Genomic DNA, 25,295 nt, shown 5'->3' with positions numbered 1-25,295 from the left:
ACAGAATTTTTCACCACACCAACCCGAAGCAAATATATGTAAAATTTCAAACAAAATCAAACCAAATCAAATCCAAATGAATGTTATTAAATATTTATCATCCAAAATCATCATTTAAAAGTCAATTCTACCAGCAAACATAAGAAAAAAACTCAAATTTGCATTTGATTACTTTGCCTCACATGTGAATAAAATGCAACTTTGCTATCAGTTTTTGAAGTGCAAAGTAAGCCTTTCCGAGCTGGTGGTGGTGGTGGCTGGTGGTGGTGGTGGAAAATACCCTTGTACAGTGTTCTGTACCTACTATTATAATATTCTCTCATATTTATTACCATCAACATCAACAATATGGATGTCAACTCAAATGAACAGCTGAATTAATCTAGTGATACCTTACAAAGTAAAAGTTCCTAAGTTACAATCTTCATACAGCAACAAGCAAACAAATGTACTCAAAAACATACCTACTGTCAGGAAAAACCATAAATAAATAAATAAATAAATAAATAATCGGCGCAGGAATTCCAATGCTGTCTAAAAAAGGGAGCCTTTCTGAAAGAAATTAAGAACCCGACTAAAGGTAGACACTCTTATTCAATAAGCATTAACATTAAAGATTATGATACCGAGCACACCACGAGGCGGCAAAGCCGGTTAATAAGTAGGTACCTTTATTGATTACATCAAAAGCATAAGCGACAAAATTCAGCAATTAAGTCTTATCCATATGATATTCGTACTCATAACTCTTATTGGAAAGCAATTGTGACGGTAAGACCCTAACGTCCGTAATGGAACGGCCCTAAAGAGTTTGTCTAATTTTCGAATAGGATCAGGTACCTACTCACTTCTAAAAAACCGGCCAAGTGCGAGTCGGACTCGCGCACGAAGAGTTCCGTACCATTACACAAAAAAGGGCAAAAAAACAACGGGTTGCACTCCGGGAGTGCCGGCAGAAGTGAAAAGTAGTGAAAACTCAATGACATTGTAACAGTTTTTCGATCAGGTCACGTGTCCGTCTTACGAATTTTCAATCTGTCAAATCTTTCGGTCACGTGACCTGTCGCGAGTTTAACATTTTTTCCCCATCACAAAAAGTGCACAGCGCCGCTAAAGAAGTTTTCACTTCAAAAATTGTTGTTATAGCGGGAACAGAAATATATGTACATCATCTGTGAAAATTTCAACTATCCCTGGTGACAGACAGACAGACGGACGGACTGACAGCGGAGTCTTAAGTTAGCACACGTCACGCAAGCGGTGTGCCGTCTCTCATAAGGATCTGTATACTACAACGCCGCACGCGCACGTACACGTCACGCGCACGCAGTCGGTGTGCACAGGCCTTTATTCATAAAACTTTACGGGCCTGATTTAGTTAAATTATATTTAGTCACTTTCTTACATAAGTCAAAATGACAGATAAGGACAAACGATTATTAGCGAATTGAGGTTTGTACCGCGTTTATGAATAAGGGGATACTTAGGTGTGTAGTTTATCGGCGTTACTCATAAATACGTTACTGGCCTGAATTAGCTATGAATCGTTTGTTTTTATCTGTCATTTTGACTTATGTATTTGTAAGAAAGGGATAAAATATAATTTAACTAAATCAGGCCCGTAAAGTTTTATGAATAAGGGGGTATGAATGCCCCGAGTTTGGTAGCTGAAGTAAATGGCGCCATGGTTTTAATAGGGTCCCGTTTTTACCCTTTGGTTACGGAACCCTAAAAACGCTGTAGTTTTCAATTGAAATCGTCAGGGTAGAATACCCTCAGTTTATTCTCAAATCATCGCGACTCCTGAACACAATTATATTACGCTAATATATATGCATAGAGACATTTTGAAATCTAATCGAGTAGAGAAAGCCTTGTGGAAGGAAAATAATGAAAAAAAAATGTTTCTGGACCACCCTAGTTATCATCTTGACTACTCAAGCTGTAATACGGTTTGATAGATTACCTACTTACTAATCATTTCAGCAAGTCTAATATGGTCGCCTTTTTATCATCTGTCACAATGCTTGTTCCGTTCTAACAAGTATGAAAGTGCGAAAGCGACGCATGATATGACAAGTGATAAAAATGCGACCATGATATCCGTGCAGCACGTATTCAATCCACGCTGTGAGCTATCAAAACGTATAAACAAATCTCAAACTAGGCAAAAATCAACCGCGTTTCGATCGACGTGTGAATTCTAATGAGTACTAACTACCCAGTTAATCTTCATTACGCCGACGCGCTGTTTGTCTGTCTGTCTGACTAACGCCCCAACAACTAGCTAAATCTAGCTGTCTTTTGACTAGAGGCTTTAAAACAGTTAACATGCTATGTTTTATTTCACCGTATTGGGGTTTCGATTGCATGCAACCTGCTGACGTAATTTTGTTGCACACTAAATCTAATCTAGAAATATCTTATTTTAAGCATTGACCTGTAGGACCTACTACTACATAAAAATTATAAAATAAATCCGGTTAAATATGTGTTCAAAACAGTCATACATATTATACTTTGACCTCTTCCTTAACAACTGGCCGGAGGAAGCGCTAAATTGGGAGTCATGGAGAACCAGGGGAGAGGCCTTTGCCCAGCACTGGGACACACAAATAGGCTAAGAAAAAAAAAAACAATATTCATTAGTAATGAATCATTACCTATAGGTACCTACTTTCGGCGAGTGAGTACTGAGTTAGCGTAAGTACCTAAGCTGTAAACTATAAGTATGAAATAAATATAATACAATTTGTATGAGTGATATGGTATTTAATACAATTGCGAAAGAATTTAAAGACACAGTACATGAAAGTACATATGGCGGATTTAATTCTAGAAGGAATTTTCTACCAGTCGACCATGGGCTAAAGCCTAACTATGTACATATGTGGCTAACCTGGTTTGCTAAACTTTACGGGCCTGATTGAGTTAAGTAAATTATGTCCTTTCTTACAAATACATAATCATAATCATAATCATAATCATAATCATTTATTTGCGATAAGAAAGGTTATATACAAGTTGTTTCTGTAAAATTATACATTTTCAAATCTCATCTTTCTTAACTGACTATGCAGCATGCAAATTTTAGTGTAATATATACCTAACTTAACCTACTTAAACTAGTTTTCTACAAATTAAACATGAACAACAATAGAAATAAAAATAATGTCAATACTGTCAAATATGAAATAATAATATATCATGTATGTATCTCAAACAAAACCACTTCAATTAACATAATTTAACTAAATTGTTGATTAACAAGGTATTCATTAATAGAATAAAATGTCGAAGACAGCAGCCATTGAAAAAGTGCTCTTTTAAATTTATTATTAGGCAATTCTCTGATATTGTTCGGTAGCTTATTAAATAAATTGACACACATCGCATAACAGTTTTTCTTAAAAGTGGCAGTTCTTTGCATTTTATTTATGACCAGCCTGTTAGTGTTCCTAGTATTTCTTAGAAATACTTCGTTGGCTGTTTTAAACAGGTCTATATTTAATTTAACAAACTTACACACTTCAAATATATACAGGCAGGGTAGTGGAAGGACATTTAATTTAGGAAATAAGGGCTTACAAGAAGTTAATGGGCATACTCCACATATAGCGCGAATGCACTTTTTTTGACATATGAAAGCATTTTCAATATCGATTCCATTCCCCCACACGATCAGGCCATATCTAAGTACTGATTCAACATAGCCGTGATAGGCTGCCATTGTTGTTTTTTCGTCTGTCGTTGTTCGTAGTCTATTCAAAACAAAAACAAATCTATTTATTTTATTACATACATATTCGACGTGACTATTCCATTTTAAATCATTATCAACATTAAGTCCCAAGAATTTAATATGTTCCGTCTTATTATTCGTTACAATAATACTTATGTCATCGGCAAACAAAATACATTTATGAGGGGTAACCATCGGTAAATCATTAATATAGATTAAGAATAGCAATGGGCCTAAGACGCTTCCTTGTGGGACTCCATAATTGTTATTTTTATAATTAGATCTGTGCACTTTCGCTATCTGAGTGCTTTGCAAGCTCTTAATTTCAACACACTGTTGTCTATTATCCAAATATGATGTTAGCCATTTCAAAGCAGGACCTCTGACACCATAACATTTTAGTTTATACAAGAGCAGGTCATGAACAACGAAGTCAAACGCTTTGGACATGTCGAAGAACAGAGCGGTTGTATATCGATAATTATCGTACTGAGTAGTTGCTTCGCGTATCAAGTTAAAAACGGCAAGGGTGGTAGATTTAGATCTCAAGAAACCATGTTGTTCCGGTGTAATGACATTGAATTTGTTAAAGAACTCACTAAGCCGCAAATACATTGCCTTCTCGAATATTTTGGATAATATTGGTATAATCGTAATAGGGCGATAATTTCCAATGTCCTGTTTCGCTCCTTTTTTGTAGATGGGTATTACAATGGACTTTTTTAATTGATTAGGAAAAATACCTGTCTGTAATGAACGATTGATTAGATATGTTAGAATAGGAACTAGTTCTAGGTAACATTTTTTAATTACGTACGTTGCCAGTTCATCATATCCTTCTGCGTTGGTATTTTTGAGCGAGGTTATGATCTTATTTATTTCTTCTCCACAAAAAGGTTTAAGAAATATAGAATTGCTAATTTTATTCCCACCAAGTGTATTCTCCGTTTTATAATTTAATTTATTAGTAGTTTCAATAAAGTAATTATTAAATGTCTCTGCCATTTTAGCTGGGTCAGTAACAGTTACATTATTATGATTAATACACTCTAAATACTGATGTGTAACGCCATATTCTACTTCATTTTTTATGAGTTTCCATGAGGCCCTGCATATATTTTTACTACTTAGAACGAATTTTCTATTTTCGTTCTTTTGGGCATGAGTGATACATCTCTTCAATAGTTTGGAATACGCATTATATTTGTTCCTATTTTCGTTCGTATTATTTTTGTAGAAAGCAAATCTAAGCTGTCTTTTTCTTCTAGTACTGACCTTTAATCCAGCCGTGAGCCACTTTAACTTATTATTATTTTGTATTTTAATTTTTATTAGCGGGAAACATAGAAAATAGAAAAGTCTTACTGTTTCATGAAAATTATTAAAGGCACTATTTATATCACTGTCATTATACACATCATGAAACGATAAACTATTTAGGCAGTCTTTAAATTTGGACACATTCTCGACTGAATAATCTCTTTTAAGTATAGTAGTTGTTTTCTGTATTTTTGGTCCATTTTTTGGCTTAAATGTGAACAATTGGGCAGTATCGTGATCAGATAGCCCTAAGGGAATTACAGCACCGGTGCCATCCTTAATATCACTAATAATGTGGTCCAGACACGCCGTTTGCCGTGTTGGTTTATTTATGTAGTCATACAGATTATAGTTTTTAGTAATGTTTTCTAACTCAGAGCTATGTTTGTTAATTTTAAGAGTGTCAATGTTGAGGTCACCTGCCAATACCAATTTCTTTTTTGGATACTTCTTTGACACAATAAAGAGCAGCGACCTTAATTTATTGAAAAATGTACTTAGGCAAGATGACGGTGTCCTGTATACGCATACTATTATTAGGTTCATATAGGAAATCTCTACAGCACAGCATTCGAAGTGATACATTTCAGCTAATTCGTTTATTGGTTGGACGGTTTTATAGCTCATACCCTTTCTAATCATGATACAGGAGCCTCCCCTTTTGCACTTCCTTGAGTAGTGAGAAGCTAGTTCATAATGCCGCAGCAGAGCATTTTGTTCCTGGCCTAATCTAATAAACGTCTCAGTAAGACAAATCACGTCAATGCTTATGCTTGAATCACATAACTCCGATAAAGTTAGTTCCAAATGGTCTTTTTTCGATAAAAAGCTTGCAATATTTTGGTGGAGTATTATAAATTGAGTTTTCTCGAAAAAAATATGTGGCAAGCAGAATTTACTTGACGTCACGAAAAAACTCGTTGATGGTATTACTTTCAGCCAAGTCCGAATTGCTCTGTAATATAGATAAGTCAAAATGACAAATAAAGACAAACGATTATTAGCTAATTGAAGGGGCCCACTGATTAGCAGTCCGCCGGACGGTATCGGCCTGTCAGTTAGAACAAAATTTTGACAGTTCCGAACAACTTAATTAATGTTAATGACCATTAAACTTAAGAGCTATCTGTTTAAGGATAAACAAAGAAGCAACATTGTTATTCTTGTTCCGACAACATATAAACTAGCATAGTGCGTGCGATTAGATTGACTACTTAATCAATTCATTACTAGCCGAGCTGACTACAGACGCTTCACCGTATCTCTGACTGCTTTACTAGCTGTGATATCGAAGAATGGATTATTCAGAAGCTCATTATCTTTTATCTTTGTATATGTATAGAGCCGTGGTAGACAATAAAATAAATAAAATTACTTCTAAACAATTAATAAATATTTTAAACAGCATAATTTTGGATAGATATTTACAGCAGGACGCAGAAACTTTATTATTTGACAACAGCCAAAATTATGACAGACTTTAGTTGTTAACATAAATACTTCAAGAAAAAGAAGTTAGAAATCTTGGCAACATAGAGAGGATGGAGAAGAAATGGGGGCTAAATTTAAATTATGAGAATCATGCGCGAATTTTAAATTTGGTTGGTGTAGTTAGTTCTAAAATTAATTCAAATAATTGGGAATTGGAAAGGGTTTATTTGAAAAGTCAAGATTATTCTGCAGTAAACATTACAACAAACGTAGGTAATACTAGGTAGGTAGGTATTATTATGTATTGTATTGTAGGTAATACTCGTATCGGAGCGGCCAAGATATAAAAAAAAATATCTGAATCTGGACAAAAACTCTATTACCAAGAGCTAACGTGTATGTTCAGATATCTTTGAGAACCTTGGGCGCCCCGATATATCTGATATTGGCTGTACAACACAAACTGTTACAAAATAAATAATTATAATAAAAAAACAAAAAGAAGAGTGGCCCATGAGGGGATCGAACCCGCGACCTTCGCGTTATTAGCACGACGCTCTAACCAACTGAGCTAATGGGCCGGCGGGAGAGCGGTCGAAATACGCGACCCCTACCTGTACACTCGTTTTCAATGTGATAACTGAAACAAAAGATCAATCAGCGTTTAAATAAAGACATCATTTTGTTCATTCTGAATATTGCTCTATTCTTGTACATATGTTGTATACCTATATTAACATCGAGTAGGTATTACATACTTATGTCTTTGGTAGGTGTAAATGCCAAGAATCAAGATCGCGTGATTTCGAGGACACATTAAATTTTAGTTTAGTTTTGGATGAAGGTTTAGGTCGATTTTCTGTGTCTTTTGCCATACATTGTGTAATGTGTATAATTAAGAAAAAAATCGTCATTATTGCAAAGCATTAACAAAACAAAAAATACAAGCAACTACCATTTTAATACATAAATTAATAAGTAAGTACATACGTCTACTATTATATTGTCAGTTTTAGTGAATTTTTTTAAGTACCTCTTCCTTTTTATCTTCATAATCAAATAGGTACCTTAGTAGCTAAAAACGCCAGCTATACATCTCTTAGGTAGGGTAGGTACAGTCGCCATCAGATATATCGGAGCGGCCAAGGCGCTCACAAATATATACACACCTCTATTGTCAAGGCGTTAGAGTACGTGTTCAGATATTTTTGAGCAGCTCGGCCGCTCCGATATAGGTATCTGAAGGCGACTGTACCATCTGAATTTCACTCAACATTTGGATATAAGGCCCTATATATTTTCACTTCCTATTTGGGTGCAGCAAGCCTGGACCTATCTCTGTATCTTTAGGTATTTAAATAAAAGTAAACAAAATCTACCCTCAAATGGCTCCCCAAGCCAGTCGAGGAGGGTTGATGAAAACATTACATGATCAAATAATGTAGGTTAAAGTCTGGTCGTTCAGTGACAGATCCAGGCGGTTTTTGTATTTGGTTGGTTAACCAATAAATTTTATAACTAAGTACGCAAAAATTTAAAAATTGTTTATTTACTTTTATTTACATACCTAAAGATACAGACTATAATAAGTGCATTGCATTGGCATTGACTTATATTATTAAACGTATCAGATTGATATTTATAGCTTTCTTATCTTAACATTGTACTTCTGTTTATGACAGGATATAGATATACAAAATATTATTAAAACATAATTTGGCGAGTTTCATACAATAACACAACCGGCCCATTAGCTCAGTTGGTTAGAGCGTCGTGCTAATAACGCGAAGGTCGCGGGTTCGATCCCCTCATGGGCCAAAACATTTTTTATTAATAATAATAACCGACATCAGAAGTCGGATACCTACCCATAAAATTTAACGAAAATCGGTAGAGAAATACGACCTAGAGCATTATTTCCCAAAGCTGAAACATACAGGCCTATTCGGATTTCGAGATAATCACAAGATCTTGAGACGATTTAGAGATCAACTAGATCTACATTAATAGATATCGACTAGATGTGACTTGGATATCTAAGTCATAACTTGTCGAAATCGTTCAAGAGGACCTCCAGAATCGCGGAAACGTCAAAATTGGCATATCTATCTTACAAATATCTTTAAATTATCCGTATCGTAACTTGTTGAAGTCTAGTAGAAATATAATTCATTTTCCGAATCGAGCTGTGAGACCTTCGGTTTCGCTCGGCCAATTATTGCCAAGCTACAAAAGTAATATAAAGACGTTTTCTCGAAACTTTCTTAACACTTATTCCGTTTGTTTTGCTTTCATTTAGATGACTGATGTGTGTCTTATATTGACTTTTCACTACGTAACAACTTAATCATGTCAAGTCATCGCATTTCTTGTAGACAACTGGCAAAACATTGATTGGACATCATTAATAACACATTAGTATGCATTTCCTACATTAGTGATATATTCATCTGGCAGGTAGGTAAGTAAACATGTAACCCTCCCATAATTATCTGAAAAAGATGCTTTCTTTTGGGTTCTACTAAAATTTTCATTCTATTTTAACTGAATGTATAGTTCTTATTCTTACATGTTTGCAGAGGCCGGGAAATGTCAATTTGTGGACGAGATTCAGTTTTGTGATACGGAGCCGAGTCCGAAAAATACGACAAATCTACAAATTGCTATTCCTGGTGAGGCATATATTGTAATTTGCTCCAAACATACGAGGCATAAGGTAGAATAATAAATCACAGCCTCAAATTAACTGATTTGCAAGACCGAAGTGATCCCATAGGTAAGTGTTCCGTGAACAAAGTTTTGCACGGAACACTAAAAATTAAAAAAAAAATATCTTGACTGTAGATTTCACATTTACCAATACGATGGGATGGGCGAGACTATTCAAAATTTAATTTATTACACAATAAAGTATCAGCTATATTGCCCAGTATGGCTTAGTTATATTTTTAATGTGCGCTGGTGAGCCGTGACCCTAATTGCACATCTAAAGTAAAACAAACGGTAGCCTTTGATTAAATAATGCTAACCCAACAGTATCTGTTTAAAGATAATGGTTGTTAAGACAAAAGATAAGGAGTGTTATTTTGTTTTTTGTCGGTAGCTGACTCCGCCCCGCGATTGGTCCATCACTTCGAGCAACACCGGCTTCCGATACATCGGAAGGGAGGGGCCCAAGCGATATCTCACCGTACAAATCTTTCTGCCATTTTTCGCGGGGGGAAAGGTGCACACAGTCGCACTTCTCACACACTTACATACAAAATCCAATCTGTAATGACGACACAAATACATAGAAAATGACACACGTCAAAGACAAATCTTGCAAACCTCGATCTCTTTTTGTGTACGGACGAGTGACAAGTGTCACAACACGCACACTAACACATTTTCGTTGAAGTATGTTATTGTATTCTGAGAGATGAGAAGTCGGATTTGTCGCTCGACCGATCCGCAATTTGTACTGAGCGAGCAAAATCGATAAATCCAACAATTACATGAGACTAAAATATAATAATTGTGTTTGAATGTAATTAAACGTATGATATGTAAAAAAAAATATTACATGTGAAATGTAACACTTTCTTTTTATAAATTTGATGTCCCCGACCTCTTTTTATAACAAAAAAACGAGCAAACAGGCATTTATGTGCAGCAGTGTTCACGCGCGCATCTGGACTCGGTCTAGTGAAAAATCCAAGTGCAACTAGTTTTATTACCCGCGCTAGATTAGATTGACGCGCTAATCTTGTACCTCGGCAGAGGGGAAATAGTGCGAATGCCGCCTCCCTTCCGTGTTGCTCGAAGGTCCATCACGTTCCGAATCACGTAGAGTTGGCAGCGATAATTATTTGTAGAGCTATGTTCATAATATACTCGTAGACATACTCAAGCAACGTACGTTCATGTATACCTACGAAAAACGTAGTACCTACTTGGATCGGTTGATCCATCAATTGATCGGTTGATTAATGGGTTTATTAAAAAGATAGTAGAAAAAAAGATAAATATCGTTTATTAAATCTTTTGTCCACGAACGGATTTTTAATCTAAAAAAGGAAAAAAAAAATTTTCTATCTCTGTTGACTAATTTTCCTATTTCTATGTATTAATTTTATGGCGACAATTGAGATACCTATTTGATTTGCGATCAGCGATCAAAATTAACATAAACCAAAAAGTATGTGTTTTACGATAAAGTATGCAATTATAAAGTACGAGTATAACCAGTGGTAGTAAAGGGGCCTACAGATTACCAGTTCGCCGGGCGATATCAGCCTGTCAGTTGTTCGGAACTGTCACCTTTTGCGTTTAACTGACAGGCTGATATCGTCAGGCGAACTGGTAATCTGTGGGCCCCTTAAATACCTCCAAAATAAGCTTACCACAATGATCACCTACTTGTTTCGATTTTCGGCCCATAATAACAAGAGAAGCGAAAACTATGTGTTAATTTTTACCTGTCAGTAAGTTGATAACCATTTAGTTAACACTTTTATTAAAGCCGGCTTTATACCGAGTTCCGATTACAATAATCGGCCATCATGTAGTGCGTGGGAAGATACAGACTGGCTACTGTCACACCGAAAACTTTTATCACACATAGGTGCAGAAATATAGATGGGAAAAAAGATGACTGGATGGGACCACACACCCAGGTAAAAATGTATGGAAATACAAATTGTCAAACAATAACAAAACGACGGTGACAGTTTAATCTTCACGTTTCACGCTGCATCCAGTTCGATTAATGATCATGGAAAACTGCTCCTGATGCTTTGGAACAAGGTACCTTTGGAAAAAAATCGGTTCATCAATTGAATATTACGAGTAAGTATGTGTTCAAGCCGTTCAATGGTGATCAGTAATACCGTGAAAGTAAACTAAAATTTCATTTTGCTATTTAGAGCACTTATCCCTTCTAAAATGTCGACCTACTAGCTAAATGACTAAAGTTGCGAGTGTTCTTATTTGTTAATGTTGTAGAAATAATGTTGATTTTTCAAATTGTATTTATTTCAACATGTAAGATAAATGTTTACGGTGTAAGCGTCGGCCAATCAAAACACACGTGCACATAATGTATAAATAATTATGAAGAAGCCGCTGATCAGATCCGAGCAGTCAAATAATTTGAAGTAAATCACTAGTCCCGCTCCAAAAAGGGCGTAACCACCTTAGTAGCGCGAAGGGACTTAATCCTTTAAAAAACGCATTAGAATAAACATTAATTTTGTATAAAATGGTATCATGGCGCTTACGACCTCCTTTGCCAAGGTTACCTACTAAACACACACTGGTGAAGATGGACCGTGTTACGCTATAATTTCATGATTAAGGGTTCTGACTTCTGATACACACCAGCTTCTTGGGCTAGCTTATTATTATAAATGACGTAAGTATTAGTTACATTTTAAACCTACTCGTAAAGCGGCGTAAAAAATATGTTGGAAAGTGTAGTTACACAAGTACTACAATTAATAATTATTAAATTAATAAACCAATTTCTTGCAGGTTTTAAGACGAAACAGGAGCTGAGTTTTAAATATTTTAGGTAAATATACCCGTCTCGCTAACGGAAGCGGCACCTAAAAGTAGTGCGATAAGGACAAGGCGAAAAATCCTGCGTAAAAATCTCAAAAATCGAGGTTTCGTACTCCTCTGTTTCCTCCTCCAAAACTTAACCAATCGTAACCAAATTTGGAAATCTAAATGATTATGAAATTATCTGTGTCGGACCGTTTTGCTTTTTTGGCTAATTGATATCAGTTTTGAATGCCACGCCTCTCATTGCGGCATAGTCAATTAGGCCATTTTGGCCATTTTTGAAGGGCTCTAGCGCCTTAAAAAACAAAAATATCATAAAAAGCAAAACGGTCCGACACAGATATTGACAATATTAATCTGTGTTAAAAAAATCATTGCTCTAGCTTCAAAAACCACGGAGGAAAACGAGGAGTACGTTTGTATGGAGAAATGACCACTCCCGTTGGCTCTTAAGTCCTTTAATTGCAAAAATGATACTTATATCAAAATTGCTCTCTATTAAATTTCAATTGAGCGTGTCACTGTATGGTGTAGGTACATCCTGTCAAAAAGTACGGGTAATCCTCCCTTTCCTGACATTACCTTACAGTGACACGCTAAATTGAAATTATGTAGAGAGCAATTTTGATATATATAACAATATTTAATTAGATTGAAAATACGTAATTTATTATAAGTATGTTATTGTTACTGGTACTTACAAAACATCAAATCTCTCAATTCAAACTAGGCGCAGCTTACTTGATGACTGTAATCTTCCATCAATGTGGCCACTATATGGACCCAACATTAACGGGTCCTGACAGCGCGGAAATTACCCCAATGCTACAAGATCGGCTACCGTAAACTCGGTTTATGACGAGCTATCAATTATCTACCTAATACGATACGTACAATGTAATGTTGCCAATATATCTACTGTCAGCATGGATCAAACTCCGCTCGCTCACCTTTCATTAACCTCCTGTTATGCTGAGCATAGGCCTCTCTTCGTGTACGTAACTTATCCTGATCCGAAGTGTCCAGCGATTTTCCGAATATCATCCACCCAACAAGCCAACGGACGTCAGGCGCTTCTTTCATCCGAAAGCGGCCACCAATCCATCATCATCATCATTTTGGCCCACCTGCAATCACTGCCTGGCAACATGGCTCACCTAACTTTAAGAGTTAGAAAGGTTAGCTGTAAGCTGTAAGTATTCGCTCTGTGCATGCCTTTGGCGCCGCTCCAGCGCACTAAGGGGCTATTCATAAATTACGTCATTTCAAATTAGGGGGGGGTCTGGACATCGGATGATGGTAGCATGACGTAGGAGGAAACGGGGTCATTCGAAGCATGATTTTTGGATGATTTTAGGGGGGGGGGGGGGGGTCAAAAATCGTCAAAAAACGATGACGTAATTTATGGACAGCCCCTAAGGGGTAAATTCACGATCTACGCGGCCAAAAGTCGATTTATCAAAACAATAAATACCTCTGCGGTAACAGCTACCTGCGGTAGAGGACCCTTTAGAGGCTAGATAACAACCCCTCCCACCCTCGTATGCACTTTCTAATTCGTTTCACGTCAGTCGGAATTTGATCGTGTCACTTCGTGGATGTTACTTGTTCTCGGCGCTCTTAGAAAAGCAAAACTTTGACGGTGTGGTTTATTGTTTTTAAGAGATCAAGAGTGAAAAAAATCATGGATTCTGAAAGAGCAGGTTACTAATTTATAAGCATAAATAAAAATATGCTTTATTTATTTGTTTTTGAGGCTAGGTTAATGCTCTGAAAGAGAGACTGTTTTTGAGCGTCATTTTTCGCAAAAAAAAAACTTCACTCGTTAATAAGTAATACAATAGGGTGAGATCGAGCAGAATTGTCAACGACATGTTATAGTCTATTGTTTTGGTTATTATAATTTAAAAAAAGACTTTCGGCATGCTTCCGCCAAATCATAATTTTTATACTTTAAAAATAATCCGCCATTTTACTCAAAAATAAACTTTTTTTTGTACTTAGTTTAATCGACATGTTTATTTATTTTAGATGTACCAAATACGTCAGAAATAAAGATCGTGACTAGAAAACACATATTTTATCTCTTCAAAAGTAAAAATTTACCTACATTGGAAGAAAAACTGTGTTCCTTAAGAGATCAACTTTTTTCTACTACTAGATGGAGTAAAGCCTGAGCTATACTGATATAAAGAAGACAGATTCATAAAAAACAATAATTCTTGGCTAGAAGGCTCTTTCGCGATTCCCGTTGCTGAAAGTCCGTTATTTGTAGATATGCCAAAGGCAAATTTCGGCAACACGAATGATGGAAACACCAGCAGAAGGTTTTTTGATGACCCAAAATTAGCATCAGATATAACTGGAATCAGTTACGAGCTGATATATAGATTAAAAGTAATTTTAGAGACGATATCAAGCTGCCACAAAATTGACTCTGAAAAATACGACAGTTACGCAAAGGAAACAGGAGAACTATATGTCAAATTATACGGATGGCATCCCATGACGCCCACGATGCATAAGATACTAGTCCATGGTCCTGTTATTATAAAAAAATGCGTTACTACCCATTGGACAGCTCACTGAAGAAGGTGCAGAAGCGCGTAACAAGCATTTCCGATCTTATCGACTTGATTTCGCAAGGAAGTTTACGAAAGAAAGCTGCAACACGGATATTTTGAATCGCTTACTTTTGAGTTCCGACCCCTTACTGAGCTGCAGGAGAAAAGTAAAAAAAAGAAAGCACAGTACTTTCCTGCCAGAGACGATAGAATTGCTATTGCCTGCCGATCCGAACCCAGAGTGCTCTTCCGGAAGCGAAGAAGAAAACATCATAGCAGAGACTGTAGCTTAATATGGCAACTGATTTTATTTCAGTAATAAATTATTATACACATTTTACTATATTTTTAATTTTCTCCTCTTTTGTGCAGATGTCGAAATTTTACATATCAGTAGAATTTTGAAAAAATTACCCTATAAGTAAATTAAAAAAAAATATCATGAAACAGTTGTTTCAACTTCGTAAAACGTTAAAAAATACAAAAATCCGCAAAAATAATTTTGGCCCCGTAGATCGTGAATTTACCCCTATGTGCAGCGTCCTAGACCCATTTGATCATAGGTACCGTACCCTGGTTGAATGTTGATTTAGTTCATATATTGTAATCAAGATTATAATATTGTAAAATTACATAACGGTGGTATGATAAGTGTATCAACATTTTATCGACATCGACTAGTCAGACCGGGGTATGCCCATTTCATACTACATATATGTCTTACGAAAGTTCACACTTTTCTAGTTGTGCGTTGTCGTCTTCGCTTGAACGTATTTCTGCCACCACTGACATAGCACACAAAAATGGACAGGCCGCATTCATATCTAAGGTCCATGGCTTAGAAACCTTAGAAAGAAGGACTGCGACATTCTAATAACTCCTACTTGATCTAATATTCACTGTACAATTCACCCAATAGGCTTAGGTAAAATTTCGTTCGTTTCGAAGTACCGTGAAACCACCTAACTATAGTAGTAGGCACTACGACACAGTCAATAAGTTCAATACGTAGTTAAGTGTCAATACCTACCAATATTGTTTTTGGTTTTGTCTGTGTTGTTCTTCCATTTATTAATTTAAATATTAAATAGCTTCGGAACTACGACATTTAGATAAGAGTTTTACGGTATTTAGTTTAATTTCTGAGTTGTCTTTCAACTTCATCCTGTTCAATTGGATCGCACAGTAAAATAAGATTGATTAGGCCAATTAACCTGTTGGAATAGTTTAATTTAACCTGAAAGATTGCACAAAGAAATACACAGCTAGCAATAAAACCGTGTACCAGGTGAACCTATCAAAATAGACATGCCCGATGTCCGATAGAGTTGTTAATCGTACCTACCACAGTGGATACGCAATCCGTAAACGGCGTAAACCTGATTTCAAGGAAACAAGGGACACCAATGGTCATTAAGAGGGGGCTAAAACAAAAGTGTTAAAGTTGTCTCGATACAAAAAAATCATGAAAACATGTCTTTTCATTTATTTTCAGTTGTACTTATATCTTTACCGTGCTTAGGTACCTACTATAGCAGTATACGTACCTAAATATGTAGTTTAAGTATAAAATAGCTAGTGATATACTTAGCCGAGAGACGAGAGATCTGAATAGCAAAATTTTCTTTTGAGATAAAAGGAAAAAACCCGCGCGACGGCTATATCTTCCGTCGCAAGTTTTGCGCGTTGCTGCGTCATATATTTTGTTTCCTTCTAATTTCCAGGCCTTACGCCCCCTCTTAAGTATTGCTGTTCGTAAAGCGCGAAGTCTCACATGCGCGTTTACAGCTTTCCACGGAAAACGACGTGTGCGCATTGATTCCGAGAACTATCGATACTGTAGGCTGTATTTGACTTATTTCTATGAGGGCTTGTGACATGGCACTTTTGACATGTAGGTATAGGTAAGTGCTACATGGTTTTCCTAAAACCATTGGATGTTATTCGACCGAAATGATAATAGGATTCAAAAGAAACATTAGCAAAACATTAGGTCCTAAATAGGAATTTGTTATGCTTTTTTTACCAAAAAACCTATGATATTTTAGCTTAGGTACCAGTTAATTAAATAAATGTAAATCTATGAATAAATGATGATGAATCATTCAAAACATGTTCATTTATAGCATGTACAAAACAGAGGAGAGCTAATCTATTATCAGGCGGCGTAGCACGGTCGCGTTTTTATCCCTTGTCACCATGCCTGTCACGTTCTAACAAGTATGTAAGTGCGAAAGGGACGCGCATAGTGATAGGCGATAAAAATGGAACCGTGCTGCGCCCGCAGGTTCATTCAAAATGGGGTCAGATAAAGATAGAATGAGCAAGGGCAACTAAACGCCTATTTCGACATAGCTCACAAGAGGTAGCGTGGCCGAGCGGTCTAAGGCGCTGGTTTAAGGCACCAGTCTCTTCGGAGGCGTGGGTTCGAATCCCACCGCTGCCATTATCTTTTAGTTTTTTTTTTCTATTTTATTATTTTCGATAGTTAACAGTTCTATCAAACATGAGTTACATTAGTTATGTCAAAGGTGAACATTCAGTATTTATTTGAGAATTTTTGCTGCCATTTTCGAAGTTAAAAAAAGTAATCATTTGAAATTACACTTTTTTTTATCTACCATTAAGTCTGTCAATACCAACATTTCATTGTAAAATAATATGTATGAAACGTAAGTAATACATATTTTTTGAACTTTGAACCTTGAACCTTTTATAAGTTAAGTACCTACCTAAATAAGTAAATACCGGTTTTTAAAATGCTTTCCTTATAAAAATATCGCGAGGATGGGGAATTTTATTTAAGCAGCTTTGTTTTGTTACTATGAGTAGATAATATGTGTAAGTAAATCTAAGATTTAAGTTTCAAATTAATTTTATCGATATAGCTAAAGGCTGAAAGCTATAAAGAATATAATGTAGGTACGCTGTATGAACTGTATCTAGTTTTAAACGAGGACTCATAAAAGTTATGAATGTTACCGTATATTTTATACGGCGACCGACCCCTCAATCATGTTGTAATTACACTTTCTTACAGAAAAAGACGTCAAACCTTGACAGCGACAGACATGAATCAACTTTAATTATTACTAAATCCAATGTTTACACAAAGCGTTAATAACACAGATTGAATGTTGCCACCAGGTTGCCACAGTTCGATTTTAATCCCGAATCGATCGCGCATTAATCATAATCAAATAGAGTTTTTTATTCGCCGCTGGCTAAATTGAATTACATTGTAATCGCAGTATCCCCGTGCCGTACTACACATACTTGCCAATGTCATCGCTTGGCAACCGCGAACCTACAGGAGAACCAGTGAAGCGTGATTTTTAGATCCGAAACAACTATGCGAAACCGGAGATCTCACTTAGATTGGTCACTTTGTGAGTATGAGTTAGGTAAGTGTTAGGAATGAGAGACCGGCGAATGCACAGGTGCTTTCTGTGGCGCGGCATTTACACGACACACGCGAGGCGGGCCACGCGCTCTCCCGGGACTTTCGCGAAAACCGCGAATCCGCACGAAAAAAAGCGCGTTCCATTTTCAAATTACATTTTTTTTAATAAATGGGTGTTGTTCTGTAATTAATAGTGTAACCAATTAACCATTTAAAAATGTGTTATTAATTTGCTAGGATAACCGGAACAATGCGGTATTGTAATATTTGAAAAGTTCACACGCGACGCTGAGTCTGGGTAAGCCAATGCATATTATTTTGATTTATTTCATCATTGTTTAGTCATTAGTTTAGTAACTAAGTAAGTAATACATGTTATAGCTATTAATTATAGCTTTTGAATCTACCGCACATCGCCTTTGTAGTTCTATATTAATGCTATTAACCTATGAATTGTAATTTGACTTTTATTATTTTCAAGTCTTGAATATGTACCTACCTACTATTCAATTCAAATGGCCGGTCAATGTTCGGTTGCATTGCAGAGTATTCATTGACTATAGTAATACTCATACTCATACTCATACTCATTCTTTATTGGTAATAAGTAATTACATGTCAGCTTACATAACTAGTACAAATAACATTAAAAATTAAAATTAAATACATTAGCTACTTGCGTAGATTTCTATTTTTATCATTAATATTTCGCAGTCAGAAATTCTTCTATATTATAGAACGACCGCTCAACAAGCCAAGCTTTAAGTTTATTTTTAAAAATTAACAAACTAGGTGCGTCTGTTATTACTGTTGGTAGATTATTATACACAGAGGGGCCCATGACGTGTATAGTTATATATATATATGACAAAGGGTGTTTTTAGAATACCAAGATAAATATAATAATGAGCATAAGGGAGAGTAATGTTAATTAGAATATGTATTCATTTTATTACTATTCTCCCAACACTGATATTTTTTTGACAAGCTTTAAACGTGAGTGAATTGTCTTTATTTTTCGATAAATTTCATGTTCGCTCATTTTCCTTGTAAAGTACCAAATAATTATGGCTCAAAGATAGAGAGAGACACATTTTTCAGCTATGTACTTCGATGGTGTCACTGATGTTAAAGTATACCTCAACTCACTTGTCAAAGTTCAATACACTATTAAAATATTCACAGTCGCATGTATTATAACGCGTATGTATTATAACTTTATCAAAGTAGTCTAGCCTCTGTTTATGAATGTTTTATGTGAAAGTTTCCAATCCATACCCGTTTGGAACATCACAGCGCCATTTCACTTTTATTTTACCTACTACTAAATCTGCCAATACCAACAAAAATGTCAGACTTTTTTTTAAGATTGATGTGATCAAGATTTGTGATCCCATACGTCATTTGTTTTGTCAGTTTTGCTACGGAATAGAAAAACGTATAAATCGCCAAAAGACTAGAGTCTAGTCTTTTGGCGATTTATACGTTTCAGTCACTAGACGATCACTAAAATCACTTTTTACGACGGAGCTGCGATACATATAATTGATACAATGGTGTAAATCTAAATGCGCCGACGATTGTTATGCATAACCGAAAAACTTGCTTGTAAAACCATTTTTGGCCTTCGAAAGATTTAGGCCTGTTTCCTCAAATCAAAATTGACGGAATGGTTATCCTAATTTATTTTATTACCTTTATTTACCGACGTTAGGACACAGGTTTAGTCGTCGTACAAACGTCGGTAAATAAAGGTAATAAAATAAAAAAATAAAATAAAATGTGAGTTAATGTGTTCAAAACGCGATAGTTTTAAATATTATATGGTTGTCCTAATTCCTAAAGTAGCAGGGAACCATAAAACAATGCAAACTGCAATAAGTACAATTTTAGCAAATCCCTGCTAATATTATAAATGCGAGAGTAACTCTGTTGGTATGTCTGTCTGTTACCTTTTCCTTAAACCGCGGAACGGATTTAGATGAAATTTAGTATGGAGATACTTCGAGGGCCGGGGGAGGACCAAGGACGTAGTACTACGATAGTTTTTATCAATCTTATCATCATTCCACGCAGTTGAAGACGCGGGCACAAGCTATTGTATGTAAATATATGTAATTAAGGTTACAGACAGTTTGGTGCAATCCTCAATGGATGTAAATACTGAAAGTTGTAATCACATGATTCACAGACAATCAATAAAGCCATGTGTGTACGTAACGTAGAACCCTTGCGCGCCGGCGGAGAATGCTTCCGATAATATTGTTCCGGCGCGTTCCCACCGCCGCAATAAAAAGGAGAGCTCTCGATAATAAGCAGAGATAATTGACACACACACACACACACACACACACACACACACACTACAATATATGTATGTATGCTGTACGTGTAGCGTGTCAATAAGAATAAGGTATTTGCCGGTCAATTAAAACGATCTCGTAATAAAAATTTCGACGACGTGTAGATATCAAAATTACTTAAGACCTCTAAATTTATTCCTATCATGAATTATATTAACATTATGCGTGAACTTGAGCACTTTTAATATTTAAGAATAGATACAATTGACGTTATATTATAAAATATATATCAAATATACGTCACCCCCATGCAAGTCAATAAAAGTGTTCACAGTTCAAGAGAAATGTTTTGCGCCTTAATTTTAATTGCGGCAACATTTCGAAGTATGTATTGAAAATACGCTATAACCAGTAATACTCGTAACTAATTTTAATTACCATCATTTAATTTTTCCAGTTCAAGAGCACTGTTGCCTACCGTTTAGAAGTCAATTTTGGATCTGTCTTTTCAAAAAATTAAATTATTAATAGTAGAACAGGCACTAATATAAAAGTAAAGTCTTGTATGAGCTCTTCTGTCACTTATCTTTACAATTGAGAAATAAGCTTAGGTACTTACTTATTTATTTATGTCTTTACAAAACAAACAGATATAACATTGATTTACTTGTACGTAATTGAAATTCATGATTATTAATATGAAAGCTTAATAATACTTAATCACTGTATCTTATTTAACTATTGTGTTAGAGTAGTAGTGTGAGGTTCAATTAAGTTAAAGTACGTAAAGTGACTTTATGTATGTAGGTAGTACCATAGAGAAAAAAATACATAGAGTGCTCACTCCATACATCAGTTTTAGTACCAAAACGATTATTATTTTCGTAGTCGACATCTAGCATCGAGTAGCGGAATTATCAGTACTGCTACTTGACAATAGATGTTGCAACGACCGAAAAGTCTAATGCTCAACAATTGTCAGCTAATATTATAACCGGATTAACCGAAACTCTATACTCCTTCTGCTTTTAGTTGTACCTAAATTGTTGTTTAATACAATTTTCGTGAGTCGCGACACTAGAGAATTCTAGTATCAAGTACCGGTACTGTTAATTCCGCTACACGATGCTATATGTTGACTGCGAAAAAAATAGTCGTTTTGGTACCAAAACTGATGTATGGAGTAAGCACTCTATTTTTACTCTATTTCTCTATGGTAGTACGGACCAGATGTGAAGAATATTAGACTTTTAGAGCCTGTTAGGTACAACAATACTAATTAGTATCTAGGTACACTGTTTTATGAAAATTACTTCATTTTCATTTGCATTGTACAAGTACCTACACGTTAAATTTACATGATGTGATCCATACTTAATTTTAACAGAGTAGTTATTCATTATTAATTTAAGAATTATGACTGCAGTAAATAAATAGTGACTCACTCATACTTAATGACTATATTATCTTTTCAACAACCTATTTTAATGATCAAAATTTTACGAAAATATTTCAACCATCCATGGTGTGTTTTCGGTAATTTTATTATTGAACTATTAATAATTTATTTTAATTATTAATTTATCGAATAAAACCAGAATCATTGCTGAGATATAAGGCAGATATAGGTATTTCAATAGCTATTTACTTCTATTTTTTTAATAATTTAATAATATACATACTTAATAATACTTATATAATAATCGATATCTTGTGACGCGACAAACACTATTAATCGTTACATCCATCCATATGACTAATGCAATTCATGAATGTAGGTATTTAAAATTTATGGACATTTTTATACAAATTACATTTATTACACCGACTTACTTAGCAAGTGATCTGCAAATGTCTCGTACTGTGTAATTAACATTAATGCAAACAGCTCTTAACAATTTATCAACATGAAATCAGCTAATGAATTCCCAATTACATTTGAAACTGTACTGAAACGGGACCGGCGAGAAAGCAAAGAAAGCGGGGAAATCAATGCGACGAGAACGCGCAAATGAAACTGTGATTTGAAGGATTGGTTCTAGTTGTAATAATTAAATTTAATAGAACCACTATATAGTCTCTATTAAATTAATCACTAGATTAGTGATCTCTAATCTCTAAAAATAGTTGTAAACTACGGAGCGCTGGCCTGCTAATTCCGCCCGCGAAAATTGCCAAATTCAATACAATCCGAAAAGAAAGCACAGGCCTAGCTGCGGCTGCGGAGGATATGCCCGAATAAGTAATCCGACATATTTTTATTGTTACTTCACTTTTTTAGGGTTCCGTACCCAAAGGGTAAAACGGGACCCTATTACTAAGACTTCGCTGTCCGTCCGTCCGTCCGTCCGTCCGTCCGTCCGTCCGTCCGTCCGTCTGTCACCAGGCTGTATCTCACGAACCGTGATAGCTAAACAGTTGAAATTTTCACAGATGATGTATTTCTGTTGCCGCTATAACAACAAATACTAAAAACAGAATAAAATAAAAATTTAAATGGGGCTCCCATACAACAAACGTGATTTTTGACCAAAGTTAAGCAACGTCGGGAGTGGTCAGTACTTGGATGGGTGACCGTTTTTTTTTTGCTTTTTTTTCGTTTTTTTTTGCATTATGGTACGGAACCCTTCGTGCGCGAGTCCGACTCGCACTTGCCCGGTTTTTTTTATAAAATCTTGTATCAAAACTTCTATAATTGATAGAATTTAATATGAAGCGATCATGCTCAGACAAAACCAAGTAGCGTCGAACGCCTGTATTATATTTATTACGGCTCGTAGCGCCCAGTGGGCACTACATAGTAATAAAGAACTAACTGGGCATGTATTGCCAATATTGCCATGCCCTGCGCGAGCGCATCCGACTGTAGGTCTTGCCCAGACCAGTGTAGCGTGAGCTTGACATGGATCCATGAAAGTAGGGTGCATTTTCAATGGCTTATTATTAACCGGGCAACTAAAATATTAAACAGGAACTTCCACTGGGCATATAATAATATAATTTGGCTGTGCATTAATATTTTAGCACCAATAAATTTATATTAGCCTCAAATTTAAGCATCATATTATTAAAAAAACTGGCAGCAAAATCAAGCCACCCAAAAAAATTATAGGGAACTTGAATTGATAGGTTGGCGTCTAAAATAATAAGTTGGCAACTAATATTGTAAAGCGATCATAAAATTTGGTTGTTTATATATTTTGTACATATACAGAATACCTAAGATACCTATATACATAAGCTTTAAATACTCCATTTTAAAATAATTTAAATTTAAACATTATGCATACCTAGTACTTTAAATAGACAAATTTCCTAATCCACAAAACACCACAAATTTATTTACCAATATTACCCTACTATACTTGCTATACTTATAGTCGAAATTCCTAATCATGAAACACCTAATGGCCATTATACTATTAGGTCTTTAAATTTTTAATTACTAATTTCAATAGTTACCACTGTGTTCTGCCAGAGTCAAAAGATAGGTGCCACGACGAGCGAAGCGAGGAGGAGCGTGTTAGGTTGACCGTATAGTGACCCAACAAAATATTTTAAACGAACTTCATCTTTAAATTAATAGATAGCCGCTTTCTTTTTAAAATGTGCTTCATAAATAGTCGCCAATATAATAATTCAGTTGCCAAATAAATATTTGGTACCTGCCTAAAAATAAACAAAAGCTGTAACGGTATTAAAATACAACTCATATTGATATATTTTAAGGCTCCGTTTCTGCTGCCAAACTATTAATTTTAGTACCCATTTCTATTATTTTAAACTACCCAAATTCGATTAATTAGTTGACCGGTTAAATACGTGCCATTTTCAATTATCAGTTAATTTTATCCTGTAGTATTAAACAGCCCTTACAAGTAGATTTTTTTAATTGATTGTGTGTGGTTTTTAAAACGATATTTGATTATTTTTTTACAGAGTTAAAGGTTTAATGTAGGTACATATTGTATATGATTTATTAATGAATCTTTAAAATGAAACAATTTGTAGATATAGTGTTAAGATTTTACTCCGATTTATTACATACCTACATACAATATCCTGGTTAACATTAATATGCTTTTAAGAAAGTTACCTTACATTACCTACATAGCTTTAGCGATCAAATCGCAAGCGAAGCGTTTGGAACAAGACACCAGTCTATAAAAACCCTCCATGTTCTGGTCCATCAAATAAGAGCAATCGACGTATAAGTACTTTAGCATTTTTACGTAATACATTAATTATCCCTCGATTTTTATCTTTAACCCATACATATTTATACTGTTCTACTTCCGCGCTCGCCTTTTAGTTTTTCAGTCGCAAAGGGTAATGCCCGAGTGCAGTATCATTTTATGAGCGCTGATTATAATCTGCATACTAATTGACTGCTGTTAGTTCTATTATTCCTGCCTGTGGTAAATTGAGATTAATCATGACCTGACATTTACTGACGCTACTTTTACAAATAGGTATAAAATAAGAATAGGGAACTCGTATACCTAAGTACAGATCAAAGTTTCATAGGTACAAAGTGGTTGCTTATTACATATGTAATAACTAGCGACCCGCCCGGCTTCGCACGGGTTAACAAATACACCTAAATCTTCCTCAAGAATCACTCTATTGATAGGTGAAAACCGCATGAAAATCAGTTCAGTAGTTTTTGAGTTTATCGCAAACATACAAACACACAAACAGACAGACGCGGCTGGGGGACTTTGTTTTATGTAGTCAGCGGCAGAAATTCTAACGTACAAATTCCTATGCAGGGGGTCAGATGTCTTTCAAATACAAAGCAATCTTCACAGCTAAATGAATTCTTGGTAGCAACCTACTGAATGTCGTAAGGAGTTGTGTAAAATGGCAGTTTGGTGGAAATCATTGATTCCAATGAGTCTTTCAAACATTTTGTTCCGCTTCTGTCCATCCTTGTTTCAATTGAATGCGTAATTTATAAGAAACAATTGCTGATGACATGTGAG

General features: G+C 35.4%; 1 protein-coding gene and 3 non-coding genes across 4 annotated transcripts in view; 3 read left to right on the top strand and 1 right to left on the bottom strand.

The window, feature by feature from the left end:
* The window catches only part of LOC134798158 (DNA-directed RNA polymerases I, II, and III subunit RPABC1), a 93,123-nt gene extending 83,734 nt beyond the window's left edge, over positions 1-9,389 (top strand). Inside the window, exon 7 of the mRNA XM_063770499.1 lies at positions 9,379-9,389. The gene's annotated coding sequence lies outside the window, so the exon portion shown is untranslated. The remainder of the gene's footprint in view (positions 1-9,378) is intronic.
* Trnai-aau (transfer RNA isoleucine (anticodon AAU)) lies at positions 7,001-7,074 on the bottom strand. Its single transcript has one exon. It is a non-coding gene; the product is annotated as a tRNA-Ile (tRNA).
* On the top strand, positions 8,238-8,311 carry Trnai-aau (transfer RNA isoleucine (anticodon AAU)). The gene has a single exon. It is a non-coding gene; the product is annotated as a tRNA-Ile (tRNA).
* A 7,579-nt stretch (positions 9,390-16,968) lies between the features above and the next one.
* On the top strand, positions 16,969-17,050 carry Trnal-aag (transfer RNA leucine (anticodon AAG)). Its single transcript has one exon. It is a non-coding gene; the product is annotated as a tRNA-Leu (tRNA).
* Positions 17,051-25,295: the final 8,245 nt, after the last annotated feature.

The sequence above is a fragment of the Cydia splendana genome, chromosome 16 (assembly GCF_910591565.1).
Source record: "Cydia splendana chromosome 16, ilCydSple1.2, whole genome shotgun sequence".
In the NCBI taxonomy this organism is placed as follows: Eukaryota; Metazoa; Arthropoda; class Insecta; order Lepidoptera; family Tortricidae; genus Cydia; species Cydia splendana.
The sequence above is the reverse complement of the archived record's forward strand: the minus strand, read 5'-3'. Positions and strand labels throughout refer to the sequence as shown.